The sequence below is a fragment of the Bidens hawaiensis genome, unplaced genomic scaffold, assembly GCF_021521415.1.
Source record: "Bidens hawaiensis isolate Kalapana, Puna unplaced genomic scaffold, B.hawaiensis_p1.1 tig00011271_1, whole genome shotgun sequence".
Taxonomy (NCBI): domain Eukaryota; kingdom Viridiplantae; phylum Streptophyta; class Magnoliopsida; order Asterales; family Asteraceae; genus Bidens; species Bidens hawaiensis.
In genome coordinates this window covers 633,916-651,889 of record NW_027491878.1, presented here as the reverse complement: position 1 = coordinate 651,889, position 17,974 = coordinate 633,916, and the positions used below count along the sequence as shown (strand labels likewise).

The 17,974-nt window shown below is 33.7% G+C and overlaps 2 long non-coding RNA genes and 1 pseudogene across 3 annotated transcripts; 2 read left to right on the top strand and 1 right to left on the bottom strand.

Annotated features, from left to right (window-relative positions):
* Nucleotides 1–668: 668 nt before the first annotated feature.
* LOC143537683 (short-chain dehydrogenase TIC 32, chloroplastic-like) lies at nt 669–17,345 on the top strand (annotated as a pseudogene). The gene is made up of 8 exons (XR_013136105.1): nt 669–777; nt 15,834–16,065; nt 16,144–16,223; nt 16,326–16,472; nt 16,602–16,680; nt 16,772–16,856; nt 16,942–16,988; nt 17,066–17,345. The product of XR_013136105.1 is annotated as a short-chain dehydrogenase TIC 32, chloroplastic-like (transcript).
* Nucleotides 3,432–5,402, bottom strand: LOC143537635 (uncharacterized). The gene is made up of 4 exons (XR_013136095.1): nt 4,542–5,402; nt 4,365–4,448; nt 4,035–4,110; nt 3,432–3,676 (listed from the first exon to the last, which is right to left on the bottom strand). It is a non-coding gene; the product is annotated as an uncharacterized LOC143537635 (long non-coding RNA).
* On the top strand, nt 14,422–15,230 carry LOC143537668 (uncharacterized). Its single transcript, XR_013136104.1, has 3 exons — nt 14,422–14,508; nt 14,610–14,656; nt 14,784–15,230. It is a non-coding gene; the product is annotated as an uncharacterized LOC143537668 (long non-coding RNA).
* Nucleotides 17,346–17,974: the final 629 nt, after the last annotated feature.

The following is a 17,974-nucleotide window of genomic DNA, read 5'->3' as shown; positions in this document are numbered from 1 at the left end:
GAGACGAAGATTTAGATGACCTTAAGTTATTAGAGGAAAATAAATATTATTTATTTTGTATTGTTTCTTTTATTATGAATTCGTATGTGTACTTGATAATGAATTTAGTTAAATAAATTATACTGTCATATTTATTAGTCTCAGTGTGCAATGAACAATCAACGTTACGCTCGGCGTTTAATCTAGCCGTCGGTTGGGTTGTGACAAATTTCTTTCAGTTTAGCTAGACACATTGTGACAGATGTATGTGGGGAAAACCAATTTTATACATCTTATGCCCTTAAAACTTTAGGATCCGTTATTTTTTCATTTAACAAAACTCTTTCTTAATATAAAAAAATTCTTCTATATCCGCCACTGACACATTTTTTGTTTTGGTTCAAAAATTAGCCACATTTTACACTTTTTCCAATTTTTTAAACCATGCATTAGTTGTCCCTCTCTATTTTCTCCACATTCTCTATATTTTTATAATATTGCATTGAAAATTTTCCATAAGTGGGGAATTCGTCCCCTACATGCCTTTACAAGATCAATGGTCATTAATTCGGCCTTGTGTATAACTGATCCATGTTGGCATATAACTTGGAGCACAATCTTGAGTAAACTACAAAAACCCTACAAGCATCCATTTTTGGTGTCTCTTGTCTCTCTAATTCTTGAAAAACATGCCTTGGTTATTTGGATTCAAAGGATAATCAGGATTCTCAACAAGAAACACAGCTGAAGATGTCACAGAAGGAGTTGATGGCCATGGCTTAACCGCCATCGTTACAGGTCTCTCTCTCTCTCTCTCTATATATATATATATATATATGTATATAGGGTTTGGATCAAATACAAATGAAATTAACCTGCTAAATGTGAGAATCAAGTAGAGTAATTATATATACAAGTAGAGTAATTATGTAATTACTCTATGATAATTACTCTATAATGTATATATAATTACTCTACTTGATTCTCACGTTTAGCACATTAATTTCATTTACGTTAACCTTCCCCTATATATATATGTATATAGTATTGGATCATCTCAGAAGTTTTTTTACAGTGAGAAGTGCGAGAAGTGAATGTGTAACTCCATTAATCCCTAATTTCACTCTCTTTCTTATGTGTAGGTGTGTTGTGTATGTGCATATGTATGTGTGTAGGTACGTATGTTTGTATATGTGTATGTATGTGTGTAGGTACATAGGTTTGAATGTGGCTCGGTATATTTATATGTTTGTAGGTAGGTTTGAATGTATAATTAAGACATAAATACAACCAACCTACATATATGTATGTAACATCATATGAAAGAGAGTGAAATTAAGAATTAATGGAGTTATACCTTCACTTCTCGCACTTCTCGCTGTAATATCACTTCTCGCAAGATCCATCCCCTGTGTATGTATGTATGTGTATATATATATATATATGATGCAACTTTAAGATAATTTTACATCAAGAATTCATCTAGGACTTTAATTTCTTTATTCACTAGAAAACAAGTACACATCGCACATGAGAGGCTTGGAGGGTGTGCGAGCAGCACCATCGGCCGGGACACACAAGTTTTGGGAGCACAAACTTTTTTATACATATTACATATATATGTTTTTTGGTGTTAAAAATAAGGTTATTTGCAATGGTTTATTAGATAACTACATGCTCAGAATGGTTTCTGCTTATAATAAATCGGTCGATAAAAGTTTTATACATTTACATTAGCGAATAAAAAAATTTCATTAAGGCCTAAGGGCCTTTTTATTTTAGCTTGGCCGAGGTATTTAAATTCTCAGAAACGCCCATCATCACACATGAAGTCTGAAAAGAAAGTTGATTTGTCTTTGTTGGTGATCAATAAATATTGTTTGTGATTTGATCTAGTTAATGCTTAAAGCTTGTACAAGTTAACAAATTAGGAGCAATCACAGCTTGTTAATAACTGAAACAATGATTCATGAAATGGAACACAAAATTGGAAAATGTAGATAGGCTTTGCTAATGGGGACCGGGGACCATCAAATACTCGTACTATGTCTGAAAACAATACTAATATTAGTCTATTATTCGATATGTCCATGGCAATAAAGTTATATAAATTTATGTTCGAACTTTGAAAACTCACGTCTTGCCCTACAGACCAATTATATTTGTCCAACTTATGAAGTGAAGGAAAAAAAAAGCGACGAACGTTTTCATAATTATTATGATAATTACTATTAGCAAATACTTAGTCTATAACAATACCAACTGAGTTAATAATAATTACGTTATAGTTTACAACTACATGAGCGGATCTTTGTGTGGACAAGGGCGGGACGCGGCCCGTCCAACTTTTCCGATTAGTAATGTAATTTTCCGGAAAATATAAAAAAATTGTATGTATTTAATCCGGCTAATCCAAAATTATTGTTCAATGTATAATTCAAGTTTATTTTGTTGTAGAATAATAGTTTATATTATACTAAACAACATAAACTAGAGTAATACCACGTACACTATTTTTTACTATGGGTTCAGGATTTTTCGGTACTCGAACTTTTTCTATGTCAAAGTTTTCGGGCCCGGATGAGTCGGGTGAGGTTGATTATTCGATCAGATAAATAAAATAAAATATCACTATCATAGCAAAAGTAAAACATCAACATTCAATAAAATACAAAGTCATATCAACATTTGTCATTGTAACAGGTAGAACTTTTGTTAGCTATAACAAATGATAGACCAACTAACTAACATTGGTGACTAGCGATGGTTGAAGACTTAGAGGCGAACTAGCGATGGGGATGGCTGTCTTGATCGGTCGCTGAGGCGATGACTGCTGTTATTGTTTTTTTATTATTAAATTGTTATATATGTATTATGTTTAAGATTGTTAATTGGGTTGGACTTATTGAGCCACTCTATGAATAATTTTGGGCCATTTTAGTGCTTGCTAGTAAATTTTGTAGTTTTTTTTCCTTTTACATTTTATAAAAAGGTATTCATTATTAAAATAACTTTTAACTAAATTTTTAATAATCAATGGGTTCGAATTTATTTTTTTAAAATAATATCGGGTTCGTGCGACGAAAAAGAATAGGTTCGCTCATTAACTCGATACAATATTTTATATATAAAACCGGAAAAAGACCCGGTGGTCGAACCCAGTGCAGAATATGTGGCTCTGCCCCTGTACACTACAGTTTACAGGTGACAAAATTATTAATACTCTACCTATATTATATTTTGTTGTATCTTAAGAACTCTATACATAGTAATTATGTAAACGTCATCGTGCGGACTTTTTTTCACTTCGTATACTTCAAACGCTTAAGGTGTTTTTGTATCTGATCTCAACCCTATATATAACTAGTTTTATACCCGTCCGGTGGACGGGTTGTTTAATGGCATTATATTTGCTTGCATTTTAAATCAAAAACAATATTTGTTTAAGTTAAAGTAGAACTCGTTAAACTTATAAGTAAACATGACCAACTTCATTAAAAGAAAAACAAAGCAATAAAACCCCGTTCGATGATTGAGTGCTTTAATGTAAACAAATAATTACATTGTGCTTTAATCCCTTTTCCAGCCACCGCCCACTCAAATCTCCCAGGTGGTGAAGATCTAGATCTAATACATCAGCCAGGCTTGTTTCACCGATAACAATTATAGCTGAATTACTATCATGACCATCCATATCCTGTTTCCAAACGCATGTGACTTAAGAAATAAATAAAATGAACAAAAAAAAAGTTATTCAAACATGATATTCATATGTGGTTCAATGTCTTATCATTATAAGAAAATATACGCATATTTCTTATTCATGAGAAATGGCAAAACTAATGAAGCTGAATACATGTTCATCAAACTTAAAAAAGTATGATACCATTCCTGTTTGTTTAAACCAGATTTATATGGATTATGGAATGGGTTGATTCATGTGATATTTTATCTCTAGCGGCCTAACGGATGAAGCCACTAAAAACATCTTAAAAGGAAACGGGCAAAAGCAAAGTTTATAGTATGCGTTCTTATTTTAAGTCAACAGAACACACCTCGTCCGGGGATAAAAGTAGCTAAGTTGTCACTCCATGTGAGGGGTAAAACTTCCACAAGATGAAATTTGGTCACCTACAGTTTCAAATAAATATATTGTTACTTAAGTTGATAAAAACCAAACAAAATGAAATGCACAGAGTACACCATTTGGGTCAACATATGATTATTGGTTGACTATTCAGCAACATCTAAAGTCTTGAATTTAAACTAAGGTATAGCTTTGACCTCAAACAATCATATATATATTTATGTTAAAGGGTGATAATTGGTATTAAACCATTAAAATTAGATCGTTATGAAGAAAACGAATACATGAAAATACTAACCTGCACTGCAACTGTAATGGCAATCCACACAAAAAAAATCAGCATCCGAGCCAACAAAATTTCGAAATTTATCAAATTCTCCGGCTGTGTCCAAAGGAAGATCCTAAATATGATTAATTACCTAAATTTTATGTAGCAATATTTGCATAAAATCGAACAATGATATTAGTATTATACCCTTTTCCCAATGATCCAAGTATCAGTCAAGCCATTGTCTCTTCGATCAAAAGAGCTAATCTTCATCAGACTCACCGGCAGCATCCGACTCCATTATCGTCGATTGGAACACCCTTGAAAGGTGGAGTTCCGCCGTAGAGTTGGAAGCCAGCGCTGTTTGACGCTCTCTATCCTTGATTTTGCGAAAATTCCACCAAGAAACACTAATTTGATGAAGATGACCAATCGTAAATATAATACAAAAAATATAGAACGGTGTTACCTTGAATTGCGATTAACATACCATGAAAATTGGTGAAATGCCATCCATGAACCATCCAACTTCAGAAAAGCAAGAATAACCTGAGTTGTATCTATGGCCATCTCCAAACTCCAAAGGCCAGAATAAGAGCGTATATAGTTTAAAACCGTCGATAACTACAAGATATCAAGAGAGAGAGAGTGTAAAACCTCCATGAACCGCTCCCTGTAGAAGAAATTTTGTGAGTTTCCATGGTCTAGAACGGAAGGTGAGGAGTTTGAACGGCCTTGAAAAACTAAAAAGACAGTTTCAACATCCGGGAACAATAGAATATATAATTCGACAATTATTATACGTTAAAACAGTTTGAACTAAGCCTTAAAACACAAAACAAACAATTAATTAGATATCTCTGAAACTACAATTGAATCAATTTTAAACAGGTCAACCGCAGTATGAAATTACACTCTTTGCTTTGTTTGTATCAAGCAAATTAAAAATAAATCAGGGCAGATTCGAAACAAATTAGAGCTGAATCAGGAGCTAAAGACTGACCTAGAAATTTCTGCAGTTGCAAGCTTTATAGCCCTGATTATGCCATATATTCCAACAGCACCGCCACCATCAGCCTAATTTTCAATATACACACAAAAAGAAAAGTCACCTGCTCCATTTTGAAAATGGTGGGAAGGTAACACCACGTTCTTTATCTTCCATGGCTAAATAATTGGTTTTGACGACGTGGGGAGAAATAGAAGGAAACATAAACCGTCCTCAACCTCTCCGGTTGATAATGAATAATATATAATAAGAAGGTGGTTATCTGGGAGAAAAAAAAGGGAGACGTGGGAGATTCCACCGCTACCCTTAAAATATACAATTCTCTAAACAATTGATTTTGTCTTTTTAGTTGTAATGCAGCGGTGTTCAATCCTCCATTTACCCTTACCAAAGACGGAATTGAGAGCCAACTTGCAACTAACTATCTTGGTATGTCTCTGACCAATGTTTTCATGTATTGTGTATGATTCGTTTCACATGTAATGTGTTTGTATCTCTTAGGAAAAGATTTTCACAATGGAAAACATGTTTCGTCTTATAATTTAGGACACTTTCATCTGATGTTGTTGGATACGATGAAAAGTACTGTTAAGAACTGTGGACAAGAAGGGAGGATTGTGTTGGAAAATTTAGAAAATGTGAATGGAAATTAATTATTGTAATAATGATATAAAACTCTTGGTTTGGTAAAACTTTTGAGTAAAGTGGCTTGATGACACTTAATGAGTTTTTATTATTACATTAAGTCACGAATTAAGTGAGACAATTGTTTTTCTCTCAACTCTTGAACATATTAATTGGCTTTGTGTCTCATTTGAGAGAACAAGAGAAAAAGGTGTTCACTCAAAAATCCATATGGTTAGAGAGGAGTACTCTCTACTTGACTCTTTCATCACGTTATTCTAGCATATTCAAGAATACCGATATACCTGATGTAACCTCGGGCGGGTAGCCTTTCCGGCAGTACATACTGCTTCGGCTGTTGTACCCTGGGAGACAGACGGATTCTTTAGTAGAGACCCGAAATCTGTTTTAAGGGAAGCGTATTGAATGCGTGCCTCAACCAACGCTCAATATATATTATTATGTTCATGTTTTGTTGTAGCCAATGGAGTTGGGTCAAGGATAAGAATTTGTAGCCACACTAAGGAAAACTAAGACGAATATGAAGATACTCAACGTGAGGAAGACTCGAGTCAAGAGGTTTTGGTGAAGTTCTCACCAAAGACATCGACACGAATCTATATTAATTGTTCTCTATATTAATTTTATTTTTGGTTTTGTACACGGTATTCTACTACGATATTTCCCTTGTATAACGAGAGTATCGTAATACTTATTTTTATTTTATTAATTTAAATATTATTGTGACCCATTTCCTACGATCTTAAAACAGATTTTTTTCGTAAGATTGTTGCTACAATCTTAAAACCTTATTTATAAGGATTTTGGGTTCACGAAATGGTTTGAAATAAAAAAATATTTTAGATATTATAATCTTATAAATAATTTTTTTTGGGGAAATTATGTGCGTAGTACAACTTGGTGTGTTTGGATTTTAGAGATCATGATGCAATCTTAAATCCTATACCGTGTTACAAAACGTAATATTTGATTCAACCGTTTAGTTCTAGAAAATGATTTGTGTAATCGTTTGTATTCTAACTATAGTGCTAGAACTGATCTTGGAAAACCATTGGGTTTTCATTAGTTTTGTTTAACGATCTTTGCAATCGTTTATGTCTAACAATTGTGTTAGAAATGGTTTTAAGTAAACCATTCGTTTCTTGTAAAACGTTAAATATCTAATAGATACGATTTATTTATAACGTTTTGTGTAAACGTTAATTTTCTAATGGGCGTGTTAGAAAATATTGTAGTGAGACGTACATGTGTGTTTTGGTGAAATAGTGCACAAAAGATTCCACGTGTGTATGTTCATATTCCTCCCATTAACTTATTAATAATTCAAGCATCGACTCGATGTTAATGGAGCGATTTTTGGGCTATACATTAGAAATCAACAATTTATAAGGCTTTGTCATAATGACTATTGGTTCATGAATGTATTGTCTTTCCTCTAACGCGCGCGTTAGAATTGTTTAAGTTCTAACATGTTTGTTGGAAATTGTTTTTTTATAAACCATACTGATTGAAAATATTTTATGTGAACATTTAATTTTTTTTAGTGTGTGCATTAAAAACATTATAAATGGTTTATTTTATAAACTCTATCCTTTGAAAACGTTATTATATGAAAATGCTAAGGTTTATAATGTGCGCATTATAACATATTTTTTTAGACATGTGTGTTAGAAACTGTCTAAGTACATAGATATTAAATCTAAATCATATAAAACTGTTTGATGTTTGATTTTATAAATTTTTTTTATATTAATAATATAATATTTTGTAAAACTAAGGAAATGATGTAGAATGATTCTAAACAAAGTTTTGCATATTTTAATTTTTTTAAATGGTTCGCTACTCTTGCTAAAAGTAGTATATATTAATCTAAGATAACGTTCACAAGGATACTTTATGGTGACAACAACTTCGTGTTGTGCGAACAAGATTGATTGTTCAAGCTTTGCTACTTAAATGTAGTAATTGTAACACGTTGATGTTATTTGAACATATTTATTCAAGAGTATGGTTTCAAAAGTGAAACGAGGATATGTGTGCATGGATTTCTATTTGAGGGAATACTTGTATACATAATATAAAATGATATCACTGAGATGATTATCCATATGGATTTGATGTGTAAATGTCGTTTGTTTATCCATATGGAGTTTGGAATTAATATATGGATTAATATATGTTAATGACATATTAATTCCTTGGAAATTCACTAAGTGTGAATTGTAACATATGAATTAATATATGTTAATGACGTATTAATTCCTTGGAAATTCACTAAGTGTGAATTGTAACATATGAATTAATATATGTTAATGACGTATTAAATCTTTGGAAATTCACTAAATGTGAATTGTAACATATGAACTCATATATGTTAATGACGTATTAACTCTTTGGAAATTCACTAAATGTGAATTGTAACATATGAACTAATATATGTTAATGACGTATTAACTTCTTGAAAATTCATTAAGTGTGAATGGTAATGTGATATTTAAATCCTTGGATATTCATCATTGAAAATTCACCGACTTAATTGAATTTAAGTAAATCTCAAGAGATTTACTATAATATGCTTACAATAGCGATGGACATATAGATGTTTCTACCATCATTCACTTTGTTTGAACTATGTGGAAGTTTTATTTTTCATTTCGAGAGAGTATCCCAATAAATAGTTTCAAGAAACAAAAATGAAATGTATAAATTATTTTATGCAAATGTGAATACCAAGAGTTTGAGTGTTAATCCAATTGACTTTATCTCAGCATAATAGTGATTGTAGATAAGTAACATTAATCATGATGAATGCATTCATCAAAATGATTTGGATTAAGACTTATGTTCAAAGTCCATATAAGTCAATAAATAAGTTATGTTCCTTAAATGAATGATGAAGTTATGTATGCGCTATATACAATAACTCGTGAGACTTTCCTAAATATTAAGGTTTGGGTGTTGTGAATAAGTCTCATAATTTTGTCTAAACAAAGGGTTGAGTGTTTCAAAGTGGTATTGTAATGGCTGTGAAGGATCAGAATGATGCATCTTCTGTTTACATGCTAAAGTATTGTAATCTAAAGCATGCTAGACTAATACTTGTTAATTATGGTTCTTTATAAAGACTAATTAACGTGAAATTTGAAACATCAACAACACAAGAATGAATTTGTGTATAGACAAATTTAAAGAAATTTTCATTTAATCTAAGGAAATGATATAACTTGTGAGGATCACAAGAAGACCTCGAACTATTTAGGTATGTTCTAGATGGTGATTTATTCTAGATCTGTGATGGTTTGTTAACAACCTTATGACAAGTTTAGCTTAAACTTTAGAAAGTGGTGGAAGCTAACACTAAGGAATGTGTTATGACCCACTGATACAAAGACGTGGTCTTTTAAAATCATAAGTGTCGAGTTGTCTTCATAAGTAAAGTTAAACAAACTATATCAAAATGCAAGAAATTTGGGGCAAGCCATTTAAGAAACTACTCTTTAGAAGTATGTAAAATGGTAATTGATATGATTTATCAAATTTGTGTGGAAAGGAAGAACCTTTCTCTACCCCATTTGAAAGTTGGATGATGTTATCCAATACCACTTAAATGTGGGGGGTGTCTTGCATTTGAACGTGGAAGGTTTTCCTATAAGGATACCCCATGTAGAAATGGTAATTGATATGATTTATCAAATTTGTGTGGAAATGAAGAACCTTTCTCTACCCCATTTGAAAGTTGGATGATGTTATCCAATAACACTTAAATGTGGGATGTGTCTTGCATTTGAACGTGGAAGGTTTACCTATAAGGATGCCCCATTTGAAAGTTGGATGATGTTATCCAATAACACTTAAATGTGGGGGAAGGTTTACCAATAAGGATAAGTATCTAAAAATTTCATAAATGTGACCTCGTGGAGTACACAATGGTCATAACGATCTAATATAGTGATTAGAATCGAATGCCAAATGGTTGCTAGATGTATGATATGGCATACTAGAGGCAATATTAACTTACAAGTTAAGAGCACGTCATAACATCTTATCTTAATTGAAATTATCTAGTATGACTTGACAAAGTCATAGATAATGGTTTTGGATCCAACAACCAAAGGGTTGATGAGAGATGGAGTTGTGGAATGAGACTAAAGCCCATGAAAAAAAAAGGATATATGAAGGAAAACCTAACTTGGAGTTGATTGGAGATCCCAAGATCTAAGTTCAATAGGACAACCTAATTGTATATCTAAGGGTGGTCACTGTGGAGGCATAGCCAATGTATAAGTTGACATATAAGCTAATATATATATATATATATATATCCTCCTAAATTGTAAAGGGAGTTTAACTACTTCTTAGTCCATTCCTATAACAACAGTGGCATGTTGTGAGGCTAAGCATAATTTATGGTTAATGATTTATGTAAATCATTATAACCTCAATGCTTTTAATGATTTATAGATAATCACCTATGTGAAAGAGAAGTGAGGTCGCTTCGAATGAAAGTGTGGGGTGCGCAATTTTCTAGAGCTTTCACAGAACCAGGCTAGTGTTCCAGGATCATAATGGACACGACAATGAGGGGATGGGCTCGGCTAGGGAGAGTATTGTGTGAAGTGTATTGTTGTCTACACAAATGGGGGTTAGTTCAAGGACATTGCGTCTACTAACCACTAGTAGTCTAAGTATACTTCACAAAGGAAGGTTCAAAGGTAACACCTACCTATCCTGCAATACTCAACCGTTGAGGTTCCATTGGATATATTGTGTGTGTTTTGATCAATCTCCATTCATGTGGGGGATTGTTGGAAAATTTAGAAAATGTGAATGGAAATTAATTATTGTAATAATGATATAAAACTCTTGGTTTGGTAAAACTCTTGAGTAAAGTGGCTTGATGACACTTAATGAGTTTTTGTTATTACATTAAGTCACAAATTAAGTGAGACAATTGTTTTTCTCTCAACTCTTGAACATATTAATTGGCTTTGTGCCTCATTTGAAAGAACAAGAGAAAAAGGTGTTCACTCAAAAATCCATATGGTTAGAGAGGAGTACTCTCTACTTGACTCTTTCATCACGTTATTCTAGCATATTCAAGAATACCGATATACCCGATGTAACCTCGGGCGGGTAGTGTAACGCCCTGAAATTCGATTAGTAAACTAAGATCGTGAAATCATCGGAAACTATAGACTTTGGGTTCTGGACGATAAGTTCGGAACCCATATCATTGGAAAAATCTGTTTTTATCATTTAAAATGTTTATTTCATAAAACGACATTTACGCCTGAAAAATATTAATTTTTATGCTTTCGAAAAATAAAATGTTTTTATTTAAAAAGATTTCAAATAATTATTCGAAAAATGATTTTATAAAAGTTTTGCTGAAAAAGTTTTAGTTTGTTTAAAAACTTATGAACTCGACTAGTCTTGACCCGTAGGTAGCCTAAACCCGAACCCGAGTCACCCGAGTATTTAAGCGGGAAATCAAGTGTTCTTGCACCACCTCTTTCATTTTCACCAACACTTTCACAAAACCCACCCAAACACTCTCATTCTAGAGAGAGAAACTAGAGAGAGAAGTCTTCAAACTTCAAATCCGAGTCCACAAATCTGTTTGTTGTTGTTTTTGGTAAGATCTTCTTGAAAATCATACGTTTTTATCATCAAATCCGGCCCCGAATCGAGCAAAAACCCCAACTTTTGTGTCAAGTGTGTTCTTGGTCAAAAACCGTCATTTTTGGTGTCAAAATGCAAGTTTTTGTTGTTATAAATACTAGGAATCATTAGGTCTTTGAATTCCGAGCATTTCCATGTATAAAACATCAATTTTGGTCGAAAAATCACAAAAATCGCGATTTCCCGTAGGTTTCTCCGTCACCCGGCTTGAAGGAGTCGAATCAGATCCTATTCGGTCGAATCAGATCCTATTCAGTCGAATCAGAACCTATTCGGTCGAATCAGATCCTATTCGGTCGAATCAGATCCTATTCGGTCGAATCAGATCCTATTCGGTCGAATCAGATCCTATTCGGTCGAATCAGATCCAGCCTCCTGTTTTTTTTTTTTTTTTTTTTTTTTTTTTTTTTCAGCTTTAAAGCCCAGTTTTTGCTCGAGGTCGCATAGGCTTGTACTCTTAGACTTATAACACGTTGTTAACCTATTATGCCCTATTCTAGACTTAGAGGATCAACAAATTGGATAGCACTCGTCGCCTCTAGCAGCCTTACTAAACCAACAAGGTGAGTTCATAGCCCCTATTTAAGCTTTTCAAAACTATGGGGGTGGAAACATGGTAACTTTACACGGTTGGACAAAATCATTTATGCAAACACTCTTTAAACTATAAACCTTTGGATTTCTACACACGTGCGGAAATCCACAAGCTTTTTGGTAATCTATAAACTTTGGAAATCTATGAACATGGGGAAACCCATCAACTTATGGAGATCTAAGAACATTGGAAATCAATGAGTATGGGAAATTCTATGAACATTGACATCATGGGAATGGGAATCATATTCATGTCATCATAGTCATCGTGTCAGTATGGAAATCTAGAGATCAAAGCATCATGAGTTGAATTGGACGTGAGAGTCTATTCTACTCTCGGTAGAACTCACGACCATGAATGGCAATTCTATTCTCGGTGGCACTCGTAACTCATGGGATTCTATACTAGTCTCGGTGGAATCCATAACTCTTGAGGACCTATACTAGTCTCGGTAGGGACCAAGAGAACCCAGGATTCTTTGGGGAGTCTATCCTACTCTCGGTAGAACCTAGCTGAGTCCTGGATGGCAAGAGCGAGGTAGTCTTGGTTTAAGTCTTGTGTGGGTTCAAGTCAAGTCTTGTGTGATCATTGGGCTTCGTCATCATTCATCATCATTCATCATCATTCATTCACCATCATCTTGGATACTAGTAACACTTGGTATCTTGGCGTTGGATTATCTAGTAAACTTAGTATGCTCTAATTCATATGTCCTTGTTTATGCTTAACTGTTATGTGCTACATGTACCGTTGGGAGACCACAAATCTTTGAGTAATCTTATCACATACGACTCTAGTGGGAGAGTAATAACCTCGCTGAGAGTCCAGGAGAACATTTCATGTTTTACTTACTACAAAAACCTCTTTGGGAAAACCAAGAGATCTTTTCTTACAAGCCTTTTTTTTTTAAAACCGGGTATTATACCCAAACATAGTAGTATAAATTGTAGGAGTGGTGGGTTAGCCGCAGGTACACCCTATATATAAACCCCTACAACCTATACTAGTATGTTTGTGTATAAACTCTTTTTCTTTAAACCTATGAATTCACTCATCTACTTTATGTAGTTGACAGTTTGTTACATGTTTTCAGGAAATAAAGCAGCAGGAAATCCCTAGCAAGTTTAGAGGCCTTAGAGAGATGAAGGCTAGGCTAGAAGTTGTTTGGAACTTGATATTTTGTTTTAAAACAATTTGTTTCATGTTACCTGGTTGATGTAATATTTGACATTTTGGTTATGTTTATGCATTTAGACTTTTATACTATTGTGCTCAACAATCACGACTTCGTCGCCGCGCCTCGATTTTTCCGCCATCGCGATCGGGGTGTGAGAGGTAGCCTTTCCGGCAGTACATACTGCTTCGGCTGTTGTACCCTGGGAGACAGACGGATTCTTTAGTAGAGACCCGAAATCTGTTTTAAGGGAAGCGTATTGAATACATGCCTCAACCAACGCTCAATATATATTATTATGTTCATGTTTTGTTGTAGCCAATGGAGTTGGGTCAAGGATAAGAATCTGTAGCCACACTAAGGAAAACTAAGACGAATATGAAGATACTCAACGTGAGGAAGACTCGAGTCAAGAGGTTTTGGTGAAGTTCTCACCAAAGACATCGACACGAATCTATATTAATTGTTCTCTATATTAATTTTATTTTTGGTTTTGTACACGGTATTCTACTACGATATTTCCCTTGTATAACGAGAGTATCGTTATACTTATTTTTATTTTATTAATTTAAATATTATTGTGACCCATTTCCTACATATTGTTTTAGTTTCATCAGAAGTTCATAAAGTCACGACTTACAAAGGAGGGATCATGTTTGACAAGCTAAATGATGAAAAAAGGCATTAACCATTATGTATATCTTTCATATTACAGATTAAAACATAGCCTACATTTAAAATGAAGATTTTTCTAGATTTGGTACATTTAGTGTACTAGAATTCACATAATATCGTTTTCTCAACTTTTTAGTTACAATGGTTTCTATGCTTATGGGCAATCAAAGCTTGCTAACATTTTGCACACTAAGGAAGTAGCAAAGTGCCTCAAGGTAAATTTACGGTCGTTGCTTAGTTATTTTGTGACAAACTAAATGTTTATAGTTATTTTGTGACAAACTAAATGTTTATCATGAGTATATATAGGAAGAAGGGGCTGACATAACTGTCAATGCATTGCATCCTGGAGTCATTGCAACCAATCTTTCACGTAACTCGATCTTTATTACAGGTAATTACAAATTATTCGACTTTGGTTTTTCATTACACTTATCATTTTTCTTGTTCATGATGTTAAGTTTATTTTTCAACTTTAATTCTTGACATATATAGTTTTCATATATGGAGTCTTCAAACATGTTCAAAAGAATGTCCAACAGGTTTGTTCCTTTTCTCTTTTTGCATCTTTTCCTATTTTCATTTTGTTGATATATGGATTAAATGAGAGAGTACACAGCCATAAAATGTAAGTGATAACTGGCCATTGTTACTAAAATTTGGTTTTAGGGAGCTTCAACCACATGTTATTTGGCATTGAACCCAAAGGTGAAAGGAGTCAGCGGCGAGTATTTTGCTGACAATAATGTGGCAAAATCAAGCAGCGAGGCCAATGATGCCGAGTTGGCAAAGAAACTATGGGAATTCAGTATGGAGTTGACCAAGTCAAAGTGAATCAAACAAGTTTAATAAGGTGTAATGTGCGCGTATCCAGTTATATGTAATGTTGTATTTGAATATGTTTGTTGAAATATATGCCTATTTTAGTTTTAATAAACATATGTTTGTATAAATATTTGTTAAAAGGTATTGTTTTTTTTTCATCAGCAACGCGCATGCAGTCGTGTTGATTAGCCATCGTTATTCAGATCAGTCCTTTTCTTTTGCTTGTTCTTCTTCTTCTTTGTTGAAGTTTTATCCCCTGCTAGGCCAATATGTGCCAACCGTCACTAGTCACATTTCATTAAATATTATTATCTGCTAATAAATCATAGTTTAGGTTATCATACTTTATTTTACAAAGTATTACTGAAACTAATTATTTTTTCACTTTATAGAACTAAGTCATAACAATTAACAGTCAAAACTTGATCTTGCTCTCATTTCTTCACTTCAAACTATTGTAATCTATTCACAGATTTGGTGTCAAATCACAACAAAAACCATAAAAGTCTTCCAATTTTGGGGTCAAACAAGTGTAAAAATATGCCTAGGCTAATTGCATTCAAAGGAAAATCTGGATTCTCAGCCAGAAACACAGCTGAAGATGTTATAAAAGGAGTTGATGGCCATGGTACACAATATATATACATCAAAAACCATTACCTGTTCACATAATTTGCTAACTTTGTCATTGAACTATGTTTTCTATATTGGGATGTGTTGGTCAACTTAATTTCATAAAGTCAATTTAGCTAAGCGAATTACTTAGAACCAAAGAGAAATATGAATGAACCAATGGGTGTTTGTGGGGTCAATTAAGCCCAATGTTCTTAAACAGTTTAATATATATACATTATGGAATTTGTTATGTTTATATATCATATTAGCTGCTTTCAGGTGCTACAAGTGGTATTGGTCTGGAAACTGCACGAGTGCTAGCTTTGCGCGGTGTACATGTAGTTATGGCAGCTGCGAATGTGGAAGCAGCTACAAAATGTAAGGAAACCATAATAAAAAGTTGCCCTAATGCTACCATTGATGTTATGGAGCTTGATTTAAGATCTCTAAAATCTGTCACAAACTTTGCAAATGAGTACATTTCCATGGGTCTACCCCTTAACATCCTCATGTAAGATTCATTAAACTTCTCTTTAATTGTATCTAGAATTCAGTTGAATGTCAAATCGATTACTTTTGTCGTTTGTAGTTGTAATGCAGGTGTGACGGCTCCTCCATTTTCCCTTTCTAAAGATGGAACCGAGAGTCGGTTTGCAACTAACTATCTTGGTATGCCTTTAACCAATGTTATATCATGTATTTTGTCACACTTTTTTGTCTCCTAGGAGACCATTTTCTTAATGAAAATCATGTTTTCTTCTCATGATCTAGGACACTTCCATTTGACGAATCTATTGTTGGATACGATGAAAACCACTGCTAAAAAGTGTGGACAAGAAGGAGGATTGTTTTAGTTTAATCAGAAGTTCATAGGGTGGCTTACAAAGGAGGAATCATTAGCATGTTTTCATTATTACTGTATGTCTAGTTTCTTTATTACAAATCAAATTAGCATCCGCTTAAACAATCCAACCTTAACGAGAATTGGCTGAATGTGATAACATTCGAGTACTAGAATTCACCTAACATCCATCGTCAACTTTTCAGCTACAATAGCTTCTACGCTTATGGGCAATCAAAGCTTGCTAATACTCTACACGCTAAGGAGCTAACATGGCGCCTCAAGGTACCTATTAGGATTGAAAATTTTGTCAATATGTATACATGTTGTTGCTAAGTTGTGTTGTGTAAAATGACATGGTTATCATCGATTACAGGAAGAAGGGGCGAACGTAACTATCAATGCATTGCATCCTAGAGTCATTGAAACCAAGCTTTCACGTCACTCGAGCTTTATTTCAGGTAATTACAAGGTTTTTCAAAAAGTGCGATCCTTTTTCTTGCTTATGATGTTAAGTATATATATCTTGCTACTTTCTTGACATAGATTGCATATATGGATTCTTCAAACACCTTCAAAAGAATAACCCACAGGTTTGTTCCTTTTGTCTTTTTGCATATTTTTATTTTCTAAATGATAATTGATAGTTGTTACTTGATTTTGGTTTCAGGGAGCTTCAACCGCGTGTTATGTGGCATTAAACCCAAAGGTGAAAGGAGTTAGTGGCGAGTATTTTGCTGACAATAACATGGCGAAACCAAGCAGTAAGGCTAAAGACGTTGATTTGGCAAAGAAGCTATGGGAATATGGTATGGAGTTAACCAAGTTAAAGCGAACTAGACAAGTTTAGTTGACAGTTTTGCATGATTTCTATAAAATCTACACGATGTGGTTTTACTTCATCGGATTCAAAACCCAGGACGTATGAGTATTTAACAGACTTTATCTGTATTACTGGCCATCATCAACACCAGGACACAGATTTTAAAGAAAGATTAAGTTGTCTAGCTATTTAATTTCTTCAAAGGGAACATAGTTTGGCATGTAACAAAAGTGACCTTCAATTGTTGAACCATCTGAATTAATATTAACTAGGTTTTATAACCCGCGCGTTGCGCGGGTTTGGGTCTAGCTTTCATATCCCGTCAAAGCGCGGGTTTGTGATTACAGGTTTGTGATTAGCCACAACTTCTAGCTTGGGTAATGCTACATATAGTTGACTAAGAATGCAAATTGCAAAGGCAATATTGAATCTCTTACTTCATGTTCTTACATAAACCATTTTGTTACCCAAAAATTGATTCTAATAGCCTAACTTTACAAAAAAGAAAAACAACCGGCTTTGGCTTTCAATATGCAATACAACCTGCAGCCTATTTCTAATAGTGCAATTTGCAACCCCTCATCAACAGAAACTCAACCATCCATCTCAAGGCCAAATATTGGATTATGTCATGTGATGATTTGTTTAACAAAATATTTAATTGTGTAAGCTACTGCTTGTGCGCAATATTTGAGTTTTTCTTTCACATCTTCAGGACGATCACCTGCAACAATTTGTATTTACTGTTATGTAACA